The sequence below is a fragment of the Pseudophryne corroboree genome, chromosome 2 (genome assembly GCF_028390025.1).
Source record: "Pseudophryne corroboree isolate aPseCor3 chromosome 2, aPseCor3.hap2, whole genome shotgun sequence".
Lineage (NCBI taxonomy): Eukaryota > Metazoa > Chordata > Amphibia > Anura > Myobatrachidae > Pseudophryne > Pseudophryne corroboree.
The window spans coordinates 578,143,579-578,167,052 of record NC_086445.1 but is presented as its reverse complement, the minus strand read 5'-3'; positions in this window follow the sequence as shown (position 1 = coordinate 578,167,052).

Here is a 23,474-nt window from a genome sequence, read left to right as displayed (position 1 = left end):
TAACTACAGTTATTTTGATCCTCAAAAAAAGCTTCTTTACTGGTAGCAGACACTGTGCAGAGTATATTCAGGATTGGGCCTGGTCACAGAGGTACAAACAGAAAAATAAAAACACAAGCGTATGAAGTCCTAGCACTTCTTGTGCTCCATCATCAGTCCTCTGTAGTAGCTTGCAGCCACACACATTCCATGCTCTCTGGCATGGCCAATGTCCATAGTCCCTGGCACTGCACACTGATACCTGGCCCTAATAGGCATCAGCACAATGCACTGTGGGTGTTTTAAACTCTTCCCCTGCGACTGACTTTCTGCTGGAAAAGCCAGACCTCTGTTTCTCCAGTAGCAGCTGTGCAGAATGGGCAGGTCTTGTTTTCTTCTCCCTTGGAAGGAGCTGATCCCACCAGAATGTGGGCAATTGTGGTGAGACACAAGCCCTTTCACCACAATATATATATATATATATATATATATATATATACACACACACACACACACACACACACACACACACACTATAAATATCACATATTTGGAAGCCCCCCTAAAAATCCAGTGTTTGTCTCTGCCCCAGAATCAGCCACTAGTACTATTACAAAAGGAGCACAGCATTTAGTTGTGTCTCCATTCCCATTCCTCTTCGGTGGCTCAACTGTTCCTTAACAGCGGCCACCGAGGAGCTCCTCAGTACACAGTCACTCTTGTGGGAAAGTGAAATCCCATGAGACACTGTCCTAGAGCCACTCGCCACTACGATGGTGAAAGAGGTTCAGCATGCCCTCTCAGCGGCTTCCTGCTCTCACAGCCCAGGTTGCTGCTCCATCTCTGGCTGAAGGAAGATGGGTCCAGAAAGGTAACTTGTGCACATGTTGTGTGTGGTGTGTGTGTGTGTGTGTGTGTCACCCACTGCCCAAATGTACCTCACTTTTACTGTGTGTAGGGCCAGAGTAGCAGCTACGCAGGTAGTGCGATGGGAGGGGGGGGGGGGGGCAGGGTCGTATCAATGTTATTAGTAGGGGCCCCCACAACTTTGTTGCCTCTGGGCCCCCATGAGCCTTAATCTGGCCCTGACTAGTGGACCCATGCCAAACCAGCATAACGCCACCACCTCCATGCTTTACTGTAGGTAAACTCTGGCATCAGATATTCTCCTGGCAATCTCCAAACCCAAACACGCTATCCGATATGAAAAAGTGTAAACCGTGATTCGTCACTCCTTAATACTTGCCGCCATTGTCCCACTGCATAGTTTTTGTTATCTTTACACTATTGTAAGCGCTGGGCACCAGTCTTTTTTGTGATTAGACATATTAGCAGCCATTTGTTACTCATGTGCAATGGTATACATGGGACGACCCTTGTCCTTTCACAACCAATTCACTTGTGCAGGGATGTCCAATCACTTTTGTCTACATAGTAAAAATATATTTGTGTATATATATATATATATATATATATATATATATATGTAAATTTTAATAGTCTATTTTTCACATTTGGGGTGGCAAGAAAGTGTTCAAATCAGACATGCTTCTTTACACAACTATAGGCACTATTGGCTAGAGCATTGCCATCATCAGAAGTAAAGGAATGCTCACCACAAGACTATGCAGAACTATGCAGTATAGCTGTGTCATTGTAATTGCATATGACAGTGCATAGTATTTAGATTCCAACTGATACATGAAGTGTTGAAGGTCCTGCTTGTGATTTGCTAATACATGTGTGTTTCAGTTTTTTTTCACAATGGTATGAAAACCAGAATTTCCAGATGGCCAGGATTTCTTTAAATTCAGAATTTGGCAATGAAGGCATTACAGGAACCAAGGAGCCAACTACAGACTGTACTTTGAAATACATGAAAAGTTCGACGTTCTTTAAATAAACCAATTACTATATATCTACCTCTCCAGATTTTGCATTTTAATAAGATCCAATGGGACTAGGTTTAAACTCTCCTTTCAAATCCCTCTGAAAAGGATATTATGTCAGCACAAGAATGAGAGTAAGTGTAATTAATATGCTATTTTTCTTATTTCCCTGCCGAGTGTTGAATAACGCAGCTATAACTCACGCATGTCACCCATACAGAGGAAGCGAGTGAGCAGGGACATTCTCACACTTGGGGCAGGGTTAGGAACCATAAGGGAATGCAAATTTATGGGGAGCTTAATGGAAATCATCTCAGGGATTTTGGCTTCAGTTTCCACTCTCACATCACTCAGCGGCTTCATGGGAACATTACAAAAACATGTCTCGGCTTCCACCTAACAAGGACTATACAGGAGGTAAGATATGAAAGTGGTTAGCCATATAGCCTCTTCACCAATGCTGAGCTTTTTAGTCACTTCTTAACATATACTGACATAGGGGGTAATTCAGAGTTGATCACATCAGCAAATTTGTTAGCAGTTGGGCAAAACCATGGCCCTCATTCCGAGTTGATCGGTCGCAAGGCGAATTTAGCAGAGTTACACACGCTAAGCCTACGCCTACTGGGAGTGTATCTTAGCATCCTAAAATTGCGACCGATGTATTCGCATTATTGCGATCAAAAACTACTTAGCAGTTTTAGAGTAGCTCCACACTTACTCTGCCTGTGCGATCAGTTCAGTGCTTGTCGTTCCTGGATTGACGTCAGAAACACACCCAGCGTTCGCTCAGACAGTCAGACACTCCCCCGTTTCTCCGGCCACTCCTGCGTTTTTTCCGGAAACGGTAGCGTTTTCATCCACACGCCCCTAAAACGCTGTGTTTCCGCCCAGTAACACCCATTTCCTGTCAATCACACTACGATCGCCGGAGCGAAGAAAAAGCCGTGAGTAAAAATCCTATCTTCATAGCAAAGTTACTTGGCGCAGTCGCAGTGCGACTATTGCGCATGCGCACTAAGCGAAATTTCACTGCGATGCGATGAAAAATAACGAGCGATCAACTCGGAATGAGGGCCCATGTGCACTGCAAGTGTGGCAGAGATAACATGTACAGAGAGAGTTAGATTTGGGTGGGTTATATTGTTTCTGTGCAGGGTAAATACTGGCTGCTTTATTTTTACACTGCATTTTAGATTGGAGATTGAACACACCCCACCCAAATCTAACTCTCTCTGCACAGGTTATATCTGCTCCACCTGCAGTGTACCTGTACATGGGTGGTCATTCCGAGTTGTTCGCTCTGTAATTTTCTTCGCATCGCAGCGATTTTCCGCTAATTGCGCATGCGCAATGTTCACACTGCGACTGCGCCAAGCAAATTTGCTATGAAGTTTGGTATTTTACTCACGGCATTACGAGGTTTTTTCTTCGTTCTGGTGATCGTAATGTGATTGACAGGAAGTGGGTGTTTCTGGGCGGAAACTGGCCGTTATATGGGTGTGTGTGATAAAACGCTGCCGTTTCTGGGAAAAACGCGGGAGTGGCTGGAGAAACGGAGGAGTGTCTGGGCGAACGCTGGGTGTGTTTGTGACGTCAAACCAGGAACGACAAGCACTGAACTGATCGCACTGGAAGAGTAAGTCTCGAGGTACTCAGAAACTGCACAGAGAAGTCTTTTCGCAATATTGCGAATCTTTCGTTTGCAATTTTGCTAAGCTAAGATTCACTCCCAGTAGGCGGCGGCTTAGCGTGTGCAATGCTGCTAAAAGCAGCTTGCGAGCGAACAACTTGGAATGAGGGCCATGGTTTTGCCCAACTGCTAACAAATTTGCTGCTGCGATCAACTCTGAATTAGGCCCTAAGTTACTAGAGTGGAGAAAAACGGAGTTCATTAAGTTCAATTCTCTGATGTTTAATCCAAAGGAATGGCAAGTTATCTACCCACAGGGGGAAATTCCTTCCTGGCCTTAAATGCAATCACATTAATTCCCTGGAACAATCAGCCTCAAATCTGTTATTTGCAAATTGCAACTGCAGATCTTATAGAAATAAGGGATCACGGTGGCCTGATGGCAGAGGAGAGTGGCAGCAGAATTCCTGAGCTCCTACATCCCTCTTACTAAAACCACTCTCCCTGCCCTCTCTTACCATCCCCTTTACTCCATCTACCTCCCTTCCACCCTCACTTATCCCCCGCTGTGACTAGGTCGGCACCGCGGAGCCGGGGAGTGTTATATAACACTGCTGCAGGTTGCGGCCTACCGCTGCTTCGGCGCCGGGACCTCGATTTTTAAGCCTGCCCAGAGAGAGGACCGGAGGGCCCGAATCCCGTGAACGCTTGCCGTGGCGCATCTGCCGGGGACCCGCTGACGTGGCCGCCTGAGCCACTGGACCCGCTGCCTGCCGCTGAGCCCCTGCACCCCCGGCGGAGATATCCACCCGCATTGCGGCCCACTCACACCCCCGAGGCCGGGGCCTCAATTTTCAAGCCTGGAGAGGGATCCGAAGGTCCTCAAATTGCAGACAATTGCCTTAGCGCCCCTGCTGTGGTATATACTGACAAGGTTACCTCTGTCACTGGACCCGCTGTCTCCCAATGTGACCCCTGTGCCCTAGCTGGAAACGCCTGACCGCACACACGCTCCTGCTGCAGCTGTGGCATTTGTGCACCACCCATGTAAGCTCTCGGCTGAGAGACCCTTTTTTCTTTTTACATCTGCTGCCTCGGTTTTCATACCAGTGACTGTCCCGGATGTTATATATGAGAGCTGCTTTGCTCTCTATCCCCAGCCTACTTGATATAGCGTGAATACCTGCTGCTACTGCTGCTACACCACCAGCTATTTTGATACTGCCTTCTTATTTTTCTGGCTCTCCTGCTGAGTATCTTACTCCAGCTGTTCCTCGCATGAATCCATGCTGCCCCCCACGAATATGTGACTTTCGTCCTCACCCAACTACACATGTATCCTGCTGTCTACGGACTGATGCCAACTGCTCCTAAGCTGTCACCCATTGAGATGCAGCCTCTTTTTTTTTTTCTTCTTCTCCATTTGACCTCATTATTACCTGCTCCTTGTGTGCGGCGACTCCTACTGTATAATTGAGTCCTCCATTGCCCGCCTACTCCTATTTTTATGAGAAAATTTCTCATACCCACCTCGATGTCTGTTGCTGGCTCCGCCTTCACAACCCGAGACGATACTGTGTTGGGAAACTCCTCTGACTCGGATTGTTCTGTCACCCGTTCCAGATCTTCACAAAAACGCAAGTCTGTTCCAGCTAGTAAGCCTTCCAAAATGAAACCTGCGGATATTGCGGTGGTGCTTGGCCCCCTGCTTGATGAAAAACTGGCGGGCATTAGGGAAGCTATTGACTCTACTCTGTCTAAATTAACTCAACATTCTCGCCGCCTAGACGATGTCGAAAACAGAGGGTGTCTACCCTGGAGGATGATTTGCATACGGCACAACTTACCATTACTTCACAACAAAAAGACATTTCAGATCTGACCCAAAAGCTAGATGATTTGGAGAATCGCAGACACATAAGTAATCTCCGGGTGGGTATCCCCGAATCAGTCAAAGGCCATGAATTGCTTGACCTTCTCTTCAACTTGATACCGCAACCATTGGCTATGGATCTCAATGGCACCCCTCTGGCTATCGAGCGGGCGCATAGAATTGTCCCCGAACATAAAACGAACTCTGGTCGCCCTCACCCTGTGATCATGGAAATCCTTAATTATGCTGACAAGGCTAGGCTCTTGGATCACTACCAGAGGACGGCCAGCCTAAACTACAATGGAGATCGGCTCTTTAATCTTTCAATATTTCTCTACTATTGTCGCTGCTAAATGCAAGGACTTTGCCCCTTTATGCAAGCAACTGTTTGACGCCAAATTCAAGTTCTCCCTTCTGTACCCGCTTCGACTCTGAGTCTTTGACGATGGCAAGCCGTTATTCTTCGATGACATAACATTCGCTAAAGCCCACTTTTCGAGTCTACCCACTTGAATGTTGTACTGTTATTATTGCTTGCATCCATTCTTTTCTCTTTTTCTCTCCGCCTGTAGGTCACATGGTGAGGAATAACTGCACAGCTCTGTGTACACCATGAGCTGTACCTTTTCTTGTTTTTCTTGTTTGTTCACTTTGTTGATGTTTACTGTTGTTTGTTTCACCTGCCAAGCCTACCGGCCCCAATCCCCCATGGGTCAACCTCTTCCCGCTCGCTGGGACAGGCAGGGGCCCTGCTTTATCTTTAATATACATTTCCTTCGTATTTCTGTCCGAAGGAATAGGCTGATATAGACTCTGCTCCTATTTCGCCCACCGCCACGGGAGATACCCCACTTCTTACTTTTAATATAGTGTAATGGAATGTGGAGGGCCTTAATACTCCAGTGAAGCATAAGAAAGTGCTCTCACACCTCCACCGCATGACCCCCTCACAACACCTTTCTGCAGGAAACGCATTAGCTAGAAGATCCCCGTAACACCTTACGTGCCCCCTGGATTAGAGATTGTATCTCGGCCCCTTATTCTAATAAGACCAGGGGAGTTGCTATTCTTTTTCACAAATCTTTACAATACTCGATACGCAGGAAATTTCTCGATCCTAATGGGAGATTTATTTTATTGGATGTGGTAATTGATAATGTCTTATATACTCTCCTTAATCTATATGCCCCGAATGTTTTCTCAACAGGATTTTTTTGCAGTTGTTTTACAGAATCTTTTGTCCTGGGAGAGTTCAAATCTAATTTTAGGAGGAGACTTCAACGCGGTCATTGATCCGTCCATGGACAGGTCTGGGGTAAGTAACTCATCATCCAAATCTTGCTGTGACCTTCTTTCTTCCCTCTGCTCGCAACTTGCTCTCTCTGACCCTTGGCATATACATCATCCACTTCTTCGTGACTACTCCTTCTACTCTCACCCTCACTCTATGCACTCTCGTATTGATTATATTCTCCTATCCCATCATCTCTTCCCTAAAGTCACTCACACCTCGATCAAAAATATAATTATCTCAGATCATGCCCTATTATGATTTCTCTCAAGCTTGCATTGCTTCAATGTTTTTCCAAATGTTGGCGATTCCCTGCTTATCTCCTACACTCGGAGGACTTTCTCCTACACCTTAGACATATCTGGCCCACCTACGTTTCTGATCATTTAACCCAGGCAGAGGATGTCTCGCTGTTCTGGAGCGCCTCTAAATCAGTTGTCCGGGGCCACATTATCTTTATATGTCAATTCTAAACGCAAAGCTTTTACCTCCCGCCTGCATGAATTGAGTTCCATTCTCACTTCCACTTATAGAACATATAAACGCCATGACACCCCTGCACATAAAGAGGCATACCTGACCGCTAAACAAATATATGATACCTTTCTAGCAGAGCTGGCCCAGACATGATATGATTACCAGCTGAATAAATACTTTAGATGAGGTAATAAATTGGGCAGACTCCTGGCAAACCTTGCTCGGGGATCCCGTACTCGTACATGGGTTGAGGTGAGTAGATAAAGACAACCTTTCTGTCAAACTTGACAGGTACCACACACCCTTTCTCCTAGGCCCCACCCCCTTTAATATTAAATGATAGTGTTTTATATCGCTTAATATAAAATTTTATATTAAATTTTATATAAATTTATAGTGTTCGATATTAAACCGTATTAAAAATTTTCGCGTAACACCAGTCGCAGAGTGTCACGTAACACCAGTCGCAGAATGTCATGCAACGCAGCGCGTCAAATCAGGCGGATGAAAGATGCATATTACACAGTGTTAAAACCAGGTAGTTTTAGCGGCATTGATAAATATTATGGGTCGGTTAAAAATAAATTTAAAAGATCCGACGTAAGAAAGTGGTTACAAGAACAAGACGCATACACGCTGCACAAGCCAGCAAGAAAAAACTATAAAAGGAACATGATTTGTGTATCGGGTATAAACCAACAGTGGCAATACGATTTGGTCTCGCTGATAGATTTGTCAAAATACAACAATGGCGTTAAATACATATTAACAATCATCAATATATTCAGTAAGAGGGTGTGGGGTGAAAGTCTGACCGCTAAGAATGCAGCAACGGTCGCTAATGCTTTTGAAAAAATATTCCAGCGCGGTGATGTGCCGATGAAGCTACAAACCGATAATGGTAAAGAGTTTCTAAACAGAAACCTAAAAAAGGTGTTAGAAAAATACGGTATAAATCATTTCACGACCAATAACGATGTGAAAGCGGCTGTTATAGAGCGCTTCAATAGGACTTTAAAAACACGCATGTGGCGCTATTTCACGGCAAAGAATACCTACAGATATATAGACGTTTTACAAGACTTCATACGCAGCTATAATAACACATACCATAGAACGATTAAGTGCGCTCCAAACGATGTGAATGACTCTAACGCATTGAGTGTCTTCAAAACGACCTACGGTGATTACTTTAGAAGTAAGAAAGACCCAGTTTGTTTAGGAATCGGTGACCACGTCCGTATTTCTAAATATAAGGACATATTTCAGAAAGGTTACGAACAGAGCTTTTCTGAGGAGATTTTTGTTGTACATAGTGTGAACACTAAAGGGATTAAACCGCTTTATAAGTTGGCAGATCTGTATGGTGAAGTTATAACAGGTAGTTTTTACCCCGAAGAGCTTCAAAGCATACCAAAAAACTATAACAGCGTTTACAAAGTGGAAAAGATTTTAAAAAATAAGACGGTCAGAGGCCGTAAATACGCGTTAGTCAAGTGGCGCGAGTCCCCGCAAAATTTAACAGTTGGGTCGCAGCATCAGTGATAAAAGACATATAAAGATCATCAGTATCTAAACAAGACGAGCGATGGATGACAAGTCGTTCTACATAACCTTACCCAGCAACGCATCGGCTGTTACCTTCCCGCAAAATAAGATTTCTAACTATACGACAAAGTTGGCTAAACCGATAGACTTAAATGGCGAATGGGAAGTGGCACTTACTGAGATACAATACCCGCATACGTGGAATACATTGGATTTACAAGATTGTAGACTGCAATTATCATGGGATGGAACGGCGGACCAGCCGGTGGCGAGAGTCGCGAGTTTGTGCATTAAACCTGGTTTTTATGAAACAATCGAGGCGTTACTGAACGTAATCAACGCTGAAATTGTACAACTGAAACTGGACGTTGGATTAAGACTAACGTATGATCCATTTGCACGCGTTGTAACATGTGACAGTAAACTGTTGTATCAAATCCACACCGGTTCTAAGCTGACATGGATACTGGGTTTACAGCCTAAAACTAATATTTCTAAACCATGCGCCGACATCAAAGGAGGCCAATATACGATGTACGTGTACACAGACATTATCGAACACCAACGGGTCGGGGATAGTTATGTACCGCTACTTCGCACTGTTGAAATGAAGGGTTATAACAATGAGGTTGTCACAATACGATACGAGAAACCCGATTACGTACCATTGTGCAAAACACATTTTGACACGATAGCCATAGAGATAAAGAACGACCAAAACGAGAACATGGCATTTAAGTTTGGGAAAGCGATCGTGAAGCTACACTTCAGACGCCGCAAAACTGAATTTTATTAACTAAGCAGAATGGTCGCTGTTAAAAATTATGGCGATCCGGGACTCTATGCGCAATATTATAAATCTCAAGCCGGTAATGGATTACCAGGTTTTCACGGCAGCGCATACATGTACGGCTGCGGTTTAGGCGGTATTTTTCGAAGTCTTTTCAGAAAAGCTGTTCCTCTTTTCCGGAGAGGTTTAGAGCTGGCTAAACCGCATATGAAGACAGCGGTTCGTAATATAGCGAAAGATGTTATCGGGCAAGCCACAACGGCCATTGTGAATAAGATACACGAGGCGAACCAAGCAAAGCAAGACGGTTCAGGACTAATATATACAAGAAAAGGCGTGTCTAAAAGAAAACGGAAGCGTATGATAACGCTTCCGCCTTTTTAAATAAAAAACAGAGACGACGCAACTCAAAGAAGAAGAGAAAGCCGAAGAGTGCCGTTGGTGATATTTTTTAAACATGTCTTTCATACACCACGAATCCGTTGAATGTGCAAAAACAGAGCTGGATCTTTTTGACGTGCCCCCGACACAAACTAGCATAGAGAAAAGTCTATACGTCGAAGTTCAACCTTTAGCGGCGTTATCCGACACAGCTCCGCTTGAATTTTATATAGCAGCCAGCGGTGAACACTACTACGATCTGAACAATACGCTGTTGTACGTGACATGTAAGATCGTACGAACCGATAACACGCCGATACCGCAAGGTGCGCGGGTCGCGCTTATTAATTACCCAATAGCGACTTTATTCAACCAAGTGGATGTAACTTTGGGCGACAGGCTCATATCACAATCCAACAATCTTTACGCATACCGCGCGTACATTGAGACTATATTAAATTACAGCTCGGACGCATTGTCAACAAAACACACAACAGGACTATTTTACAAAGATGTGGATGGTGAATTTAACAACACGGCGCTGGACGGCCCGAATACGGGATTCAAAAAACGAGCAGGCGCAACAGCGCAGAGTCGCACTGTTGAACTGCTAGGCCCGCTTCACTGCGACCTTTTCCATCAACATAAACTAATTTTAAACGCCGTTGATCTGAAGATTAAACTAACCAGAAACAAAGACGCATTCTGCTTAATGTCGTCTGAGGCGGATGCCTTTAAAATACAGATCACAGCTGCATCCCTGTTCGTGAAAAGAGTTCAGGTCTCACCGGCCGTGCGGATTGGGCACGCGCAGGCTCTGTTAAACGGTAACGCGGAATACGCGATTGACCGCGTTGGGATGAAAATCTACAGCGTACCAACAGGCAGTAGAGTATTTAATCTAGAAAATTTATTTTTAGGACAAGTGCCGAAAACAGTTATAGCCGGTTTCGTGGATAACGAATCATTTTCAGGAATCCATAACCGGAACCCCCTGTGCTTTGAACATAAAAATGTAAGTTTTGCGTCCCTTTATCTGGATGGAACGCCGCACCCCGCCAAGCCATTTCAACCCGACTTTGAAAGCGGTAATGCTGTAAGAGAGTATATGTCACTCATACAGATCACAAATAAGCAGAAATCTGACAATGGTATACTGATTGACCGCGAAGAGTACCTCAGGGGCTACACGCTATTTGCTTTTGACCTTTCACCAGAACAGGAGTGTGGAGAACACCTTTCCCTGATAAGAACAGGCAATCTACGTGCCGAATTCCGCTTTGCAGAAGCGTTGGACCGGACAGTCAATGTGATAATATACGCTCTATTTGATAACATCATCGAGATTAATCAAAGGCGCGATGTGCTGTACGATTATCTATAAATGAAATAAACTAACACTACGCTGCTGAAAAAATGAACACATTACAGATAAACTGTATTCTGTATGCCGTGCAAAGCACAAGGCATGTTTTTAAAGGAACGTATCCGTGCGATATGTTACCGGTCAGTAAACTGTCGCAATATCCCTGCGCGTTTGTAATCAATACGCATAGCAGCGGGCAGCCGGGTGAGCACTGGTTGGCCGCTTATTTTAACGAACAACGTGAATGTTACTTTTTTGATTCTTACGGGTTAGCCCCTGACAGCCCCCTATTCCCAAAGGCAATAATACATTTTTTAAACTTGAATTCAAAAAGTGTTTATCACCAAAATATACAGTTGCAAAATTTTAACAGTACCGTTTGCGGTCAATATTGCATATACTTTATATTTTACATGTGTAAAAAATACAAATATGTGGATGTACTGGCCCGTTTTAGTGATGACACAAAACGTAATGATTGTTTTGTTTCAAATTTTGTAAGACGACTCCCAAGAAGCCATTGTCTGAGTCATTATGCATATAGATATATACAGAATTGTGTAACTTGTAACCAACGCTGTGCGTGAAGCGTTTTATGTACAACGTGTCATAACTATGACACGTTGTACATAAAACGTTTCACGCACAACGCTGTGTGTGAAGCGTGTTACACACAACGTTGTATTGTTTGTGTAACTTGTAATCAACATTCTGTTTGATACGTTTTATGTACAACGCATCATATCTATGATGTTTTTCTAATAAACAACGTTGTTTATTAAACTTTATATCGTGTGCTTGAAATTTCTTCCGTTTACAGCAATAGAAACAAAGAACAAAACGTTGTTTTATAAAGCATAAGCATATTTTATTGATATATGTATATATATATATATATATATAACACGGTAAAGAAGCATTTAAAACATTACATAAAATATTATTGACATAAGTTAAACATTGTGGCGCAAAATACCAACACAAAATACAGTGTATAAAAATAATATAAATTAGTTATATGTTATAGTTTCAGCCACTGTGAATCCTGAAATAGATTTACGGATCTTTTCCTAGGCAGTAAGTAACCGTGCGGTGTTGTTAAACCTGGGGGACTTAAAACATTTATTCGACCTTTGTTAAGGGTTTGTAACGACATGGGCGATGTCACAGCGCCATCAGAGTCATCCTGCTTCTCAGCTTTTAATCGTTCTAAACACATTCTATTCCCCGCATTGGCTATGACGGTTGAGGGAATATTCAATTCAGACATTGCCCGCATAAATTCAGGCCAACCATTCGGTATATTACGGATCGACACACCGTTACTTTGCGTGATGCTTCTTATTAAATCTAACATGTTGGAACCAGGCACAGTGACGCCTTTGTACAGAAACTCCCCTTTACTGTTCCAGTCTGTGATGTGTTTAGAGCGTGTCATTTTACTCAATAGTATTTCACAGTTTTTCTTATACCGGTCATTAACACCGCTCAAAAGCTCATGATAAACAGCATCGGGGGCAATAGGCTGTGTCGTATTATTTGATTCATCAACAGATTTTGCAACGGGTGATAAAAGAGCTAAAGTTGACATTTCACTATCAGCCTGTTTACTCAACACCAGGTATCTCTGCAACAACATTGTATATCGCTTTGCTTTTTCATATTCTGATAAATCATTATTCTGTAGTATTTTCACGATCTCTACATCTAGACCATGCGTTGCTGTTTTACGTATGTCGTCGCTGTTCGGTTTATTATGTAAACGGTCTATCTGATTCTGAGGTACCAGATACATTTTCTCAGCGTACTCCATCAACGATTAGACAATAGTCCTGTAATTAGTGGTATAGCAAAACCAAGCAGCGAACCGATAAAACCACCCGACTGTTTAACCAACCTCTTCTTTTTTCCAATGGCACATTTCTTATTACAAAGTGATTTTATAAGCGCTCGCTTCTTTTTAAGGTAGTTCAACTGGCGTTGAGACAGCGGTATTTTACCTTTAAGCGTGTTGAGCGCTATCTCACAAATAGCTGTGACTAAATCGTTTGAAGCGTTGGATAAAATAGCATTTCTTTGGAATGGTGTTGCTTTAATTAACGTTTTTAAAAGCACCCAATTACGTCTTATCCGCCCCGACATGTTCACCGTTGTTAGAATGACAACAAATGACTAAAGGTTGTACGGTTATAGCTTTATAGAACCGCGCTTCTTAATGACAAAAGCGACAGGCGTGTCTGGTGGGAATAAGTCGCTTCGTAAACGATAATCGTCAAGAGCGTTGTTTCTTAAATCAACCAGTAAATAACCATAAGGGGCAGCCGTCGCGGATTCATAGGCTTCGAGAAAAAAACGATGTTTCGATGGGTACATTTGTCTAGCCAGAATGCCCACCTGCATTTTATCCCTGGGGTTTTTGAACAGGACCATATATTTTGTGTTTAAATGTATAGTTCTGCTCTTTTTACCTTGACAAAATATGTTTTGGACAAGGTACAGGATACTGAGATTACGATGGTGTACATACTTTGTGAAAGCTTTCTCAACCTCAGAATTATTACTTGCCGCGTCCATCAAATCATCAATCACTGTTAAATTAATCTTATCAGGGGGAAAAAGTTGATCATCGCTAAAAGACTCTGGTAAGCCCTCTATAAAACGCGTACCGGGGTAATCACGCAGAAGTTGGTCGTATATAGGCTGCCAACAGGTGTAAAACCAAACAACATTATCAGGTACATGAGTCATATGTGTTGCAGCGTGTTGCAACAGCGTTTTCACAAAATAACTTTTACCCGAATTGGACGGACCCGCTAAAATACATGAGAAAGGGTGCTGAAATCTGGTGTCCATCTTAATAGCCGAACGGCAGTGTTGTGAAGTTGTCCGTAAGAGACCGTTTAGTATAAACACACCTTTGCGTCTTCTGCAAAGTACGCGTCTCTATCTGCCAGCACTTTTTCACACGTACTATACCGGGTTGACGGATCACAACCTTTTTCTGGTCATCGCCTTCGGGATTTAAAGGATAATCTAAGACCAGTTCTTTCAGGCTGTCAAAGTTAACGTGCTGCGCATTATCAACATTGAGCGTTATACCTTTAACTTTTAAACAGGTCTTTCCGTTGTTTAGTCGATAGCCGTATGACTTGGGACCGGCTGAGACAAATTCTGTTATATGGGTGCCTGTGGGTAGTTCGCTGGTCAACTCGCCTAAATAATCACCCAATGGCGGACACCAGTCACCGGGTCTACTGACAAAAATCACAGAGTCTGTGTCGTGATAAAGACATCTATCTTGTAATCTATACAGTAGTTTGTACAGTTCAACACGTGCATAAGCCGTTGTAAAGATGGCTATAGTTACATTTGAAATTGCGCCCCTGGTGTAATGATCTTTGGCATACTTCCAATTTACCATAACTGTATCATCGTCAACAAAGTCCAAAGCGGACACGTCATAGTACGGTAAGAACGCGTATTCAAAAAGTTTGTCGGGATCGGTCACTAGACACGTATTGGGCATGTTGCTACGTTGACCAAATTTACCCCATAAGGAATTTAAAAACAATTTTGAAATTTGTCTTTTAGCGGGATTGATTTCTATGTGATCGGGGCGTAAAGACACGCCTTCATTTTTTTGATAGGCGTCTATATACTCTTGGCGTTTCTCGGCGTCTGTACACCATTCGGGATAACCAGAGGCCTCTTGTTTATCCCTGAGGTGCGTTTTAATGTAGCCTGAAAACAATTTGTCAGAGCTCTCATCAAAATGCCACACCTCATAGATTTTACACACCATGTACCCCATTTCTACAGCCAAGTTTAGTTCCACGGTACACCATGTACCGATGAGTGCACGTTTTTCTGAATCATGAACGCACGGCTCAGTCTGTCCAGACTCAGCGCATGTGCGACATAATGGAAACATTAACTTACCACCCATTTTAACCGGCAGAACCGGAAAAAATAGGCCACGAGGCGGGTAAACTTTAACCCTGGCAAAACCAAAATACTTTGTGACAGCACCAAAGTCCTTATAAATAATGCGTGGGTGCTGTATAGGATACGTTTTGGTTTTGTTAACGTATGGATATAAACTGGTGAAGTCAAAATATTGAATTTTTTCATCACAGCCTGTTTTGTGATACAGCTTTATGGCGTTTGTGCGCCCGCCATAAAGAGCATCACGCGGCTCCAAGGGTTCGGGTAATTCTTTGCCCTTCAGAAAAGCCTGTAGATCCGCATCAGAATCTAGCATAGACTTCCATTCACAACCCCAGATTTCACGTATCTGAAATCCACAACGTTTAAGATAGTGCAACTTTACCTGCGTCTTGTGGTGTAATTGACCGTAGGTCGTTTTAGTCAGTTTGTTTTTATCATCTGCGTTGTAACAAGCACCACAGCCGTGATAAAAACAACCTTGAAATTCAAATGCAGTGGGTGTTCCGTTAATCACGGCGTAACCATCCAGGCTGTATTTACCAACTTTCTTCTCGCCCCCTTGTAAAGCGTGTCTTATACTCACACCTTCTTTGTGTTCTATGTACATTAACCACTGTATGGCTGGCGTTGAGTAACGCTTCTGAGTCTTGTGATAGTTATCACCCGGTACAAGGGCCAGTGTTTTTTCCTGTAAAAATTTACAACGGTACATGGCCATGCACACGGAAGCCAACGTGACTAATTGAAAAGCTTCGATGTGACGTTTAACCACAACCTTTTTTTTTTTCTTTGTTATTAGATATTCCTGTTCTGTCATGGCTATAACAGCCGATCTGAAAGCATCACAAGCTTTTTGTAATATTTTCACATCTTCTTTACAATATCGTACGAGCTCTTTTTGAAAGCTAAACGGTTTGTGTACATGCTGTTTATACCAGGCTGTAAACTCAGATAATTCATCAGGCATCATGTATTGTGGACCAAAATACTCTATTGATGGCATAGCGCCTATGTAATTTTGGTTATCAGCTGTGTTAAAAAAATGTGGGAAATAACCTTTGGTACCGTCAAACCCCATCGCCTTTGGTAACTTGCTAAGCCGCATGGGTAAAAAATTTAAAGAGTCGATAAATCTTATCTTCAAATCTTTTACCGTGATGCACATTATGTTGCCGCCTCTAGATAATAATTCCATCTTTAATTTCTCCTTAATCAGCTGGCGCAGCACAAAATATGCATCATAGCGACCTGCATTATGGGCTATGAATGTGTAATGCTCAAATTTTGGTTTCATGAATGTCTTTACAAAGTCTTCGATACATGCAACACCCTTAAACTCCCAGTCTTTCTCCCCCATTAATGTTAAAGCGTAACAGTAGTTTGGTATGTGCACACCTGTCTCCTGCATACACTCAAAATCATAAAAGATGTATTTCTTTGTGGGCTCTTCCGGCTTGATGGTTTGTATATAGCACAAATGGTTCGAAAACCCATCAACGAACACCTTACAAATGGGGCACTTTAGGCCTCGGCAGTTATGATCTGTTCGCCTGTAGAGACAACACTTGTCACAATATACATGTTCAAGACAGGATATTTTGTGATCAAGAGCTAAAGCTTTGTGTAGCTCTAAACACTCGTTTGATCGACAAAATACCCTACACAACGAACACCTTAAAGCCGTCACACCATCGTCAATACAATCCGGCCTGTGACAAGCCTTACAAAAGAAAAGACAATCGTGATTATTTCTATGATGGTAAGCGCTATGACAACGGATGCAATAATATCGGGCTCCAAGAAACGCTTTGATATCGAGTATCCCATAAAAGTGACAATCGTGATATAGCACAAACAGCGTGTCTTTGTAACGACTGTCCGTACTGTAGTATTTCCAATCATTTTGACTATAATAGAGGAGATTGATCGAAACATTTAAATAATTTTCAAAAATTGCAACATCGCTAAAGCTGACCGCTTTATCAAGCGGCAGATTCAAAGCTTTATGTAGTTGGATCGCTCTCTCCTGTATTACATGATCATTGGCATTGTTACCTTTATCCAGAAGTTTACAGACGCTAGCGGCCAAACACAGGTTATTACCTATGCGCCTGAAGTCATAGAGATATCTCTTTCTTTTATTTATTATTAAACTTTGGGGCAGGCGTTGTAAACTCCTCCCAGTCAAGCCAGACCCTGCCCTGTTTCTAAAAATACTGATCACAAATCTTAAGCCTGTGGATAATAAGAATTCAGCGTTACTTTGAAGCGTGTTTGTAATCTGATTAAAAAAACTGGCAGCGTCTAATGTTTCTTGCGGCTTACGATGCGAATAGATGGCGTTGTGTAACCCACCCCCCTCCAATCTAAGCTGAACGCGGTCGGCAGGATCCACGCCCGCAAGGACACCATCGAGCATGGCCTGTATAGCCGTATGAATGGCTCGAACCCCCTCTACAAATGATGTAACCCTGTCCAAATTAACAAACCGATAGTGATTGTGGTACTCAACGGCTCTGAAATGCGGTCGTTGTCGTTCATAACTGTTAATTGCCTCTAAGTATACATGTTGCCGACCTTCGTCATTACCGGGTGACTCAACACTGCCTGCATCATCATATATGGGGCTTGCATTGCGCTCAATATTGTCAGCCTGTGATTCGTCATTCGGTAATGCTTGGGGTGGCGATTGATCTATATCTACATACATCGCACTCTGCTTCCCGCCTACCACATGTTCCCTGTGCCGCTTGCGCTTTCTCAATCTGGTTAATGTTGTTACAGCCTGTTTCACCTTTGCGCGTCGGAATAACTGTGAGATCTTGTATATTAAACAAGGTTTAATTTGTGGGTTTTTTTTACAGGCATTTAAATTTAAAACACGTTTCAAACCATTGCCTAGCATGCCTAGTCACGGATCAGTTTCATTTATTTCTGCAAAATGATGTATGTTGGCTTTAATAAATTCAGTTGTCTTAACCGACCGATCTATGTATTTTGACATGACATTCATATACGTCTCAACAACTTCTTTAACAATGTCTTGTTTACATTTACTACCGTGGCACACACCTTTAATGTGTTTTAACAAATATCCAGCTTTTACGCCCATGTTCTCAACATCTTCCCGTATCTTACCCAACAACGCGTAAAATTGTATTTCAGCGTCTTGGCCTAATTGTTCTGAATTTTGACTTTCATCAACTATGTCGGGCGCTAGCCCTTGCGCCGGTGCACAAGCATCAGCCGATGCGTGTACCAGGGCTGTCGTTGTAAAAATATTGGGCATTGATGTTACACAATCAACCGTTGTAGTATTACCAGGTATTCCTGCAACGGCTGATAATACTTCATCAGAACTATTCTGCGGATCTTGTGTCGTTGACTCTACACAGTTTGTAATAAGCTCTTGCCCATTTATGTCATCAATATCTGATATCACAGGATTACCAGCTATGTGTCTTGTTTCTGTTTCAGAGCAATCCTGTGTATCGGTAATAGTAATGACATCGGATTGCGACAATTGCTTAACATTACTTCTTGAGTCAATATTTGATAACAAACCAATGCCTGCTATGTGCCTTGTTTCTGTTTCAGAACAAACCTGTGTATCTGGAATTGTGATTACAGCTGATTGCGACAATTGCTTAACATTACTTCTTGAGAGACGCGATGCCCTCTTAACCTTTACAGTCTTTGTATTACCAGCGACATCCCGGTCTGCAGTGTTAAACGCTGTGTGTTTTGATGTTACAGCAACATCATTACTTACGCATGATACAGTTTGTAACGCGATCCTTCTCCGTTGCGGCTTATCATTTTCGGAATATGACAATTTTCTTTTCAGATCTGTAAATGCTGAATTATGACTTCTCTCATTCGTTCTTGGTCGAGCAGGCTTTCGTTTGTTCGGGTTGATACAACCGTTATGCACCGCCATAACTGATGACCTAGCAACGTCCTTATGTACAATTGCCGGCGTTACGAATTGATGGTTCTCCGCTTCAGCGGCGGTTGTGCGTTTTGATATTTTCCCGCTTGTACTAGGCCTGTGTATTTGCGCGACTGTATCACGGCCTGTTGGTATCAAAGGAGCATATCGCCTTGCTACAGTGTCATCTGTAATACATATATTATAAAATAAATATAAACGCCTCTGCCTGTAAATCAGCATTTAAATCACAGCATAACAATATGCCATATAACAGTGCTTGATTACACACCTGCTGCTGCGAATTGATGGCTCTCCGTTTCAGCGGCGGTTGTGCGTTTTGATGTTTTCCCGCTTGTACTAGGCCTGTGTATTTGCGCGACTGTATCACGGCCTGTTGGTATCGTAGGATCATATCGCCTTGCTACAGTGTCATCTGTAATACATATATTATAAAATAAATATAAACGCCTCTGCCTGTAAATCAGCATTTAAATCACAGCATAACAATATAACATATAACAGTGTTTGATTACACACCTGCTGCTGCGAATTGATGGCTCTCCGTTTCAGCTGCGGTTGTGCGTTTTGATATTTTCCCGCTTGTACTAAGCCTGTGTATTTGCGCGACTGTATCACGGTCTGTTGGTATCGTAGGATCATATCGCCTTGCTACAGCGTCATCTGTAATACATATATTATAAAATAAATATAAACGCTGCTGCCTGTAAATCAGCATTTAAATCACCGCATAACAATATACCATATAACAGTGCTTGATTACACACCTGCTTTATATTCGAATGTTTTAGCCCGGCCCCCTGTCGCGTGTGGGAAAAACGGTCGCTCATCAACAACATTGCTGTTCTGTATAGCGGCGTTGTGACAATAATCAGGTTTGTTCAATATATCCCGTAGAATACCGTCAGCCGTCGCATCATCCATTTTTGTGGCATCTTTAGCCGGTGAAAAAATGAAAAAATAAATATTACATACGGTATAAAATTAGAATAACATGAAAAAGCGATTCATTACTGAGAATATAAAGTGTGTACAGTTGACAACAAATCAGCACAACTGTACAAGGTTTATTTTTAATTCTTTAGCCGTGGAAAAATAAATAAATAAATAAAAAATAAATAAATAAAAAATAAATAAAGATATCATGTTACTCACAGTCTGGCGCCAATTCCAAAATATTAGTAAAATCGGGTATAATGCTGAAATCTAAACCAAATGGGCTATCTTCAACCGAATCGAAATTCTCTGTATTTGTGATTACTGTCAAATCGGGTGAAATAAAAATGAGAAAATAATAATTATTTAATAATTACTATTTAATAATTACTTATCAATGTATCCAGACTGTTGTACGTTCATACTATTTAAACTTTTAAAAATGAACAAATTGTAGACCTTGACTATAATTTCATACTATTTAAACTTGAAATATAAATTAAAAACGTGTCAATGGCATTTATAGACATAGCTTACCATGAGCCGTTTGATAACTTGGCAAAGCATCATCATCATCATCAGAAGAAGATCTGGTTCTAACCATGAAAGCGTCTTTGCTGTTGATGTTCTGCATTGTCTGTCTCTGAACCAATAATGAAAATGAGAGACGATTAATATCTATCAAACGAATTAGATGAAATACTGTGTCGGTGCATTCCCAAAATGAACCACTAGATGTCGCTATTACCACATATTTAAATAACCTTCAGACAGTCACATTAATTAAAATCCAATACAAATACCTGGTACAGGACACATTTTAAACAACATTCAGGCAATCATATTAATTAAAAGTCATATATAATCTCTGCACTTTAATCTACAATTGGTATTTAGTAAGTACCATTGGGAACCGCTTAGTATTGATTAAATTAATTAATATTGTGTAAGATAAAAAAAATAAAAATAAAAATGTCGGTGCATTCCTAAAATGACCACATATTTAAACAACCTTCAGTGGGGTGACAATTATACATAAAAATAAAATTTAGTATTGATTAAATTAATTAATATTGTGTAAGATAAAAAAAATAAAAATAAAAATGTCGGTGCATTCCTAAAATGACCACATATTTAAACAACCTTCAGTGGGGTGACAATTATACATAAAAATAAAATATAACATGCTAGATCCATAATGATAATAATAATAAATAATAATAATAACAACACTTACCATAATGTCTTCACGTGTGTATAGCGATGCAAACTCGTTTGAATTTTCTTCTCAGTGATCTGTCTCAATACAGCTCGTTTCCTATTCTTATAGCAATGGCTGTGAGCCATATGGCCCCCACCAACCTGTGGTATGCCGTCCCACATTTCCAAGATGCTTGGGGCGGGGTTTTTAAACATATAATCTTTGGTTTATACATTAGTAAATGTAATCATGCTTTTCAGTTACAATAAAGATATAATCTGATAGCGGTACCGTACATGTCATACTCAGCTCTTCAAGCACATACCAAATTGGCTGTCCTTCCAAATTTAGAATAAATTTATTTAATAACAAAAATAATTCATAAAAAGCATTATACAGAAGTACTTATGAACTAATGTACATGAATACAAATTATTTTATGATTCCATAAATATCCATGTGTGTATAATGTGTACATGTACCATAAATGCATTCTGTGCTTAGTTTTAGGACTCATCACCATGATATCTCATTATGATATTTAATGAATCCAAAATACGGAAAATCCGATTTGAGTCAACACATAAACCTGTAGGTGGCGCTAATGTTCTTCTACAGAGATAACAAACTGCTTTTTTTTTTTTTTTTTTTTTGCTTTTTTTTTTTTAAGAATGTGCTGTCATCATTCATCATCCCTGGCCGTTAAAAGCAATATGTTTTTAAATTAGTGCCATGTGTGATGGTTCCGTACATCTAAGAAAATGGCCATGGTCATTAGTCATTCATAACTCATGCCCATTAAAAGATGTCAGATCATCATTCATCATTAAAAGCAATATGTTTTTAAATTATTGCCATGTGTGATGTTTCCATACATCTAAGAAAATGGACATGGTCATTAGTCATTATGACTTTTAAAACGACACCATGTGTACCAAGCGTGATGTTTAAATTGTTGGAATGTAAGAACATTTTGTGTTACTTCAAAATAGTGAATTTTTTCATCACAAACTGACTTGTGATCTTTATTGAACATTCTGCGCCTGGTGTTGTGTGACACTCTGCGACTGGTGTTACGTGACACTCTGCGACTGGTGTTACGCGAAAATTTTTAATACGGTTTAATATCGAACACTATAAATTTATATAAAATTTAATATAAAATTTTATATTAAGCGATATAAAACACTATCATTTAATATTAAAGGGGGTGGGGCCTAGGAGAAAGGGGGTGTGGTACCTGTCAAGTTTGACAGAAAGGTTGTCTTTATCTACTGAGGTGGTTAAATCTTCAGACACTATTATATCAGATCCGACAGCTATCTGCCCTGAATTTATGCAGTTTTATGAATCTCTATATACTGCAGAGCCGGATGACATAGAGGCAGGACAATCCTTTTTACGTGATGCTCGGCTTCCTGTCCTCTCTCGAGAAAACAGGGACCTTCTTGAAGCATCTATAACTGAGGAGGAGATACAACTATCAAATCTTTACCAAACGGCAAGAGCCCAGGCCCTGATGGCTTTGGGGCCGAATATTATAAATTACTTGGTGCTGAACTCACACCTACTCTAGTCAAATTATATAACCATATCTTTTCCTCTGGGACCATAGCACTATATTTCAATGAGGCGCGGATAATCATAATAGCCAAGCCGGGAAAAGATCCCTCCCTTGTGGGGTCCTATTGCCCTATCTCACTTCTTAACCAAGATTTAAAATTGCTTACCAAACTAATGGACAACTGCCTACAGTCCTGTTTACCTCATCTCATTTCCCCAGCTCAGTTAGGCTTTATTAAGGGCAGACAGTCAGTACAGGGTATCAGATCGGCGATCGCATCTATTTCTCATACCCGCCTTCATAATTTGGAAGATAATATTCTTATTAATTTAGACGCCGAAAAAGCCTTCGATAAAATAGCTTGGCCACTCCTTTCTAGAGTGCTTTCCCATCAGCAATTTGGCATTCATTTTTGTAGTCTTATGCAAACCCTCTGCACTGCCCCGATGACCTGGATTTCTGGGTATTGTTATTGGGGATGGCGAACTCAAAGTTATAGCCTTCGCAGACGACCTACTTTTATTTACCTCAGACCCTACACGGTCCCTTCCTGTATTGATAGAGGCAATTGACAGATTCTCGTCTTTTGCTGGTTTCTCTATTAATTTTGCCAAGTCAGAAGCCCTGGCTATATTTGGTCAGGCGC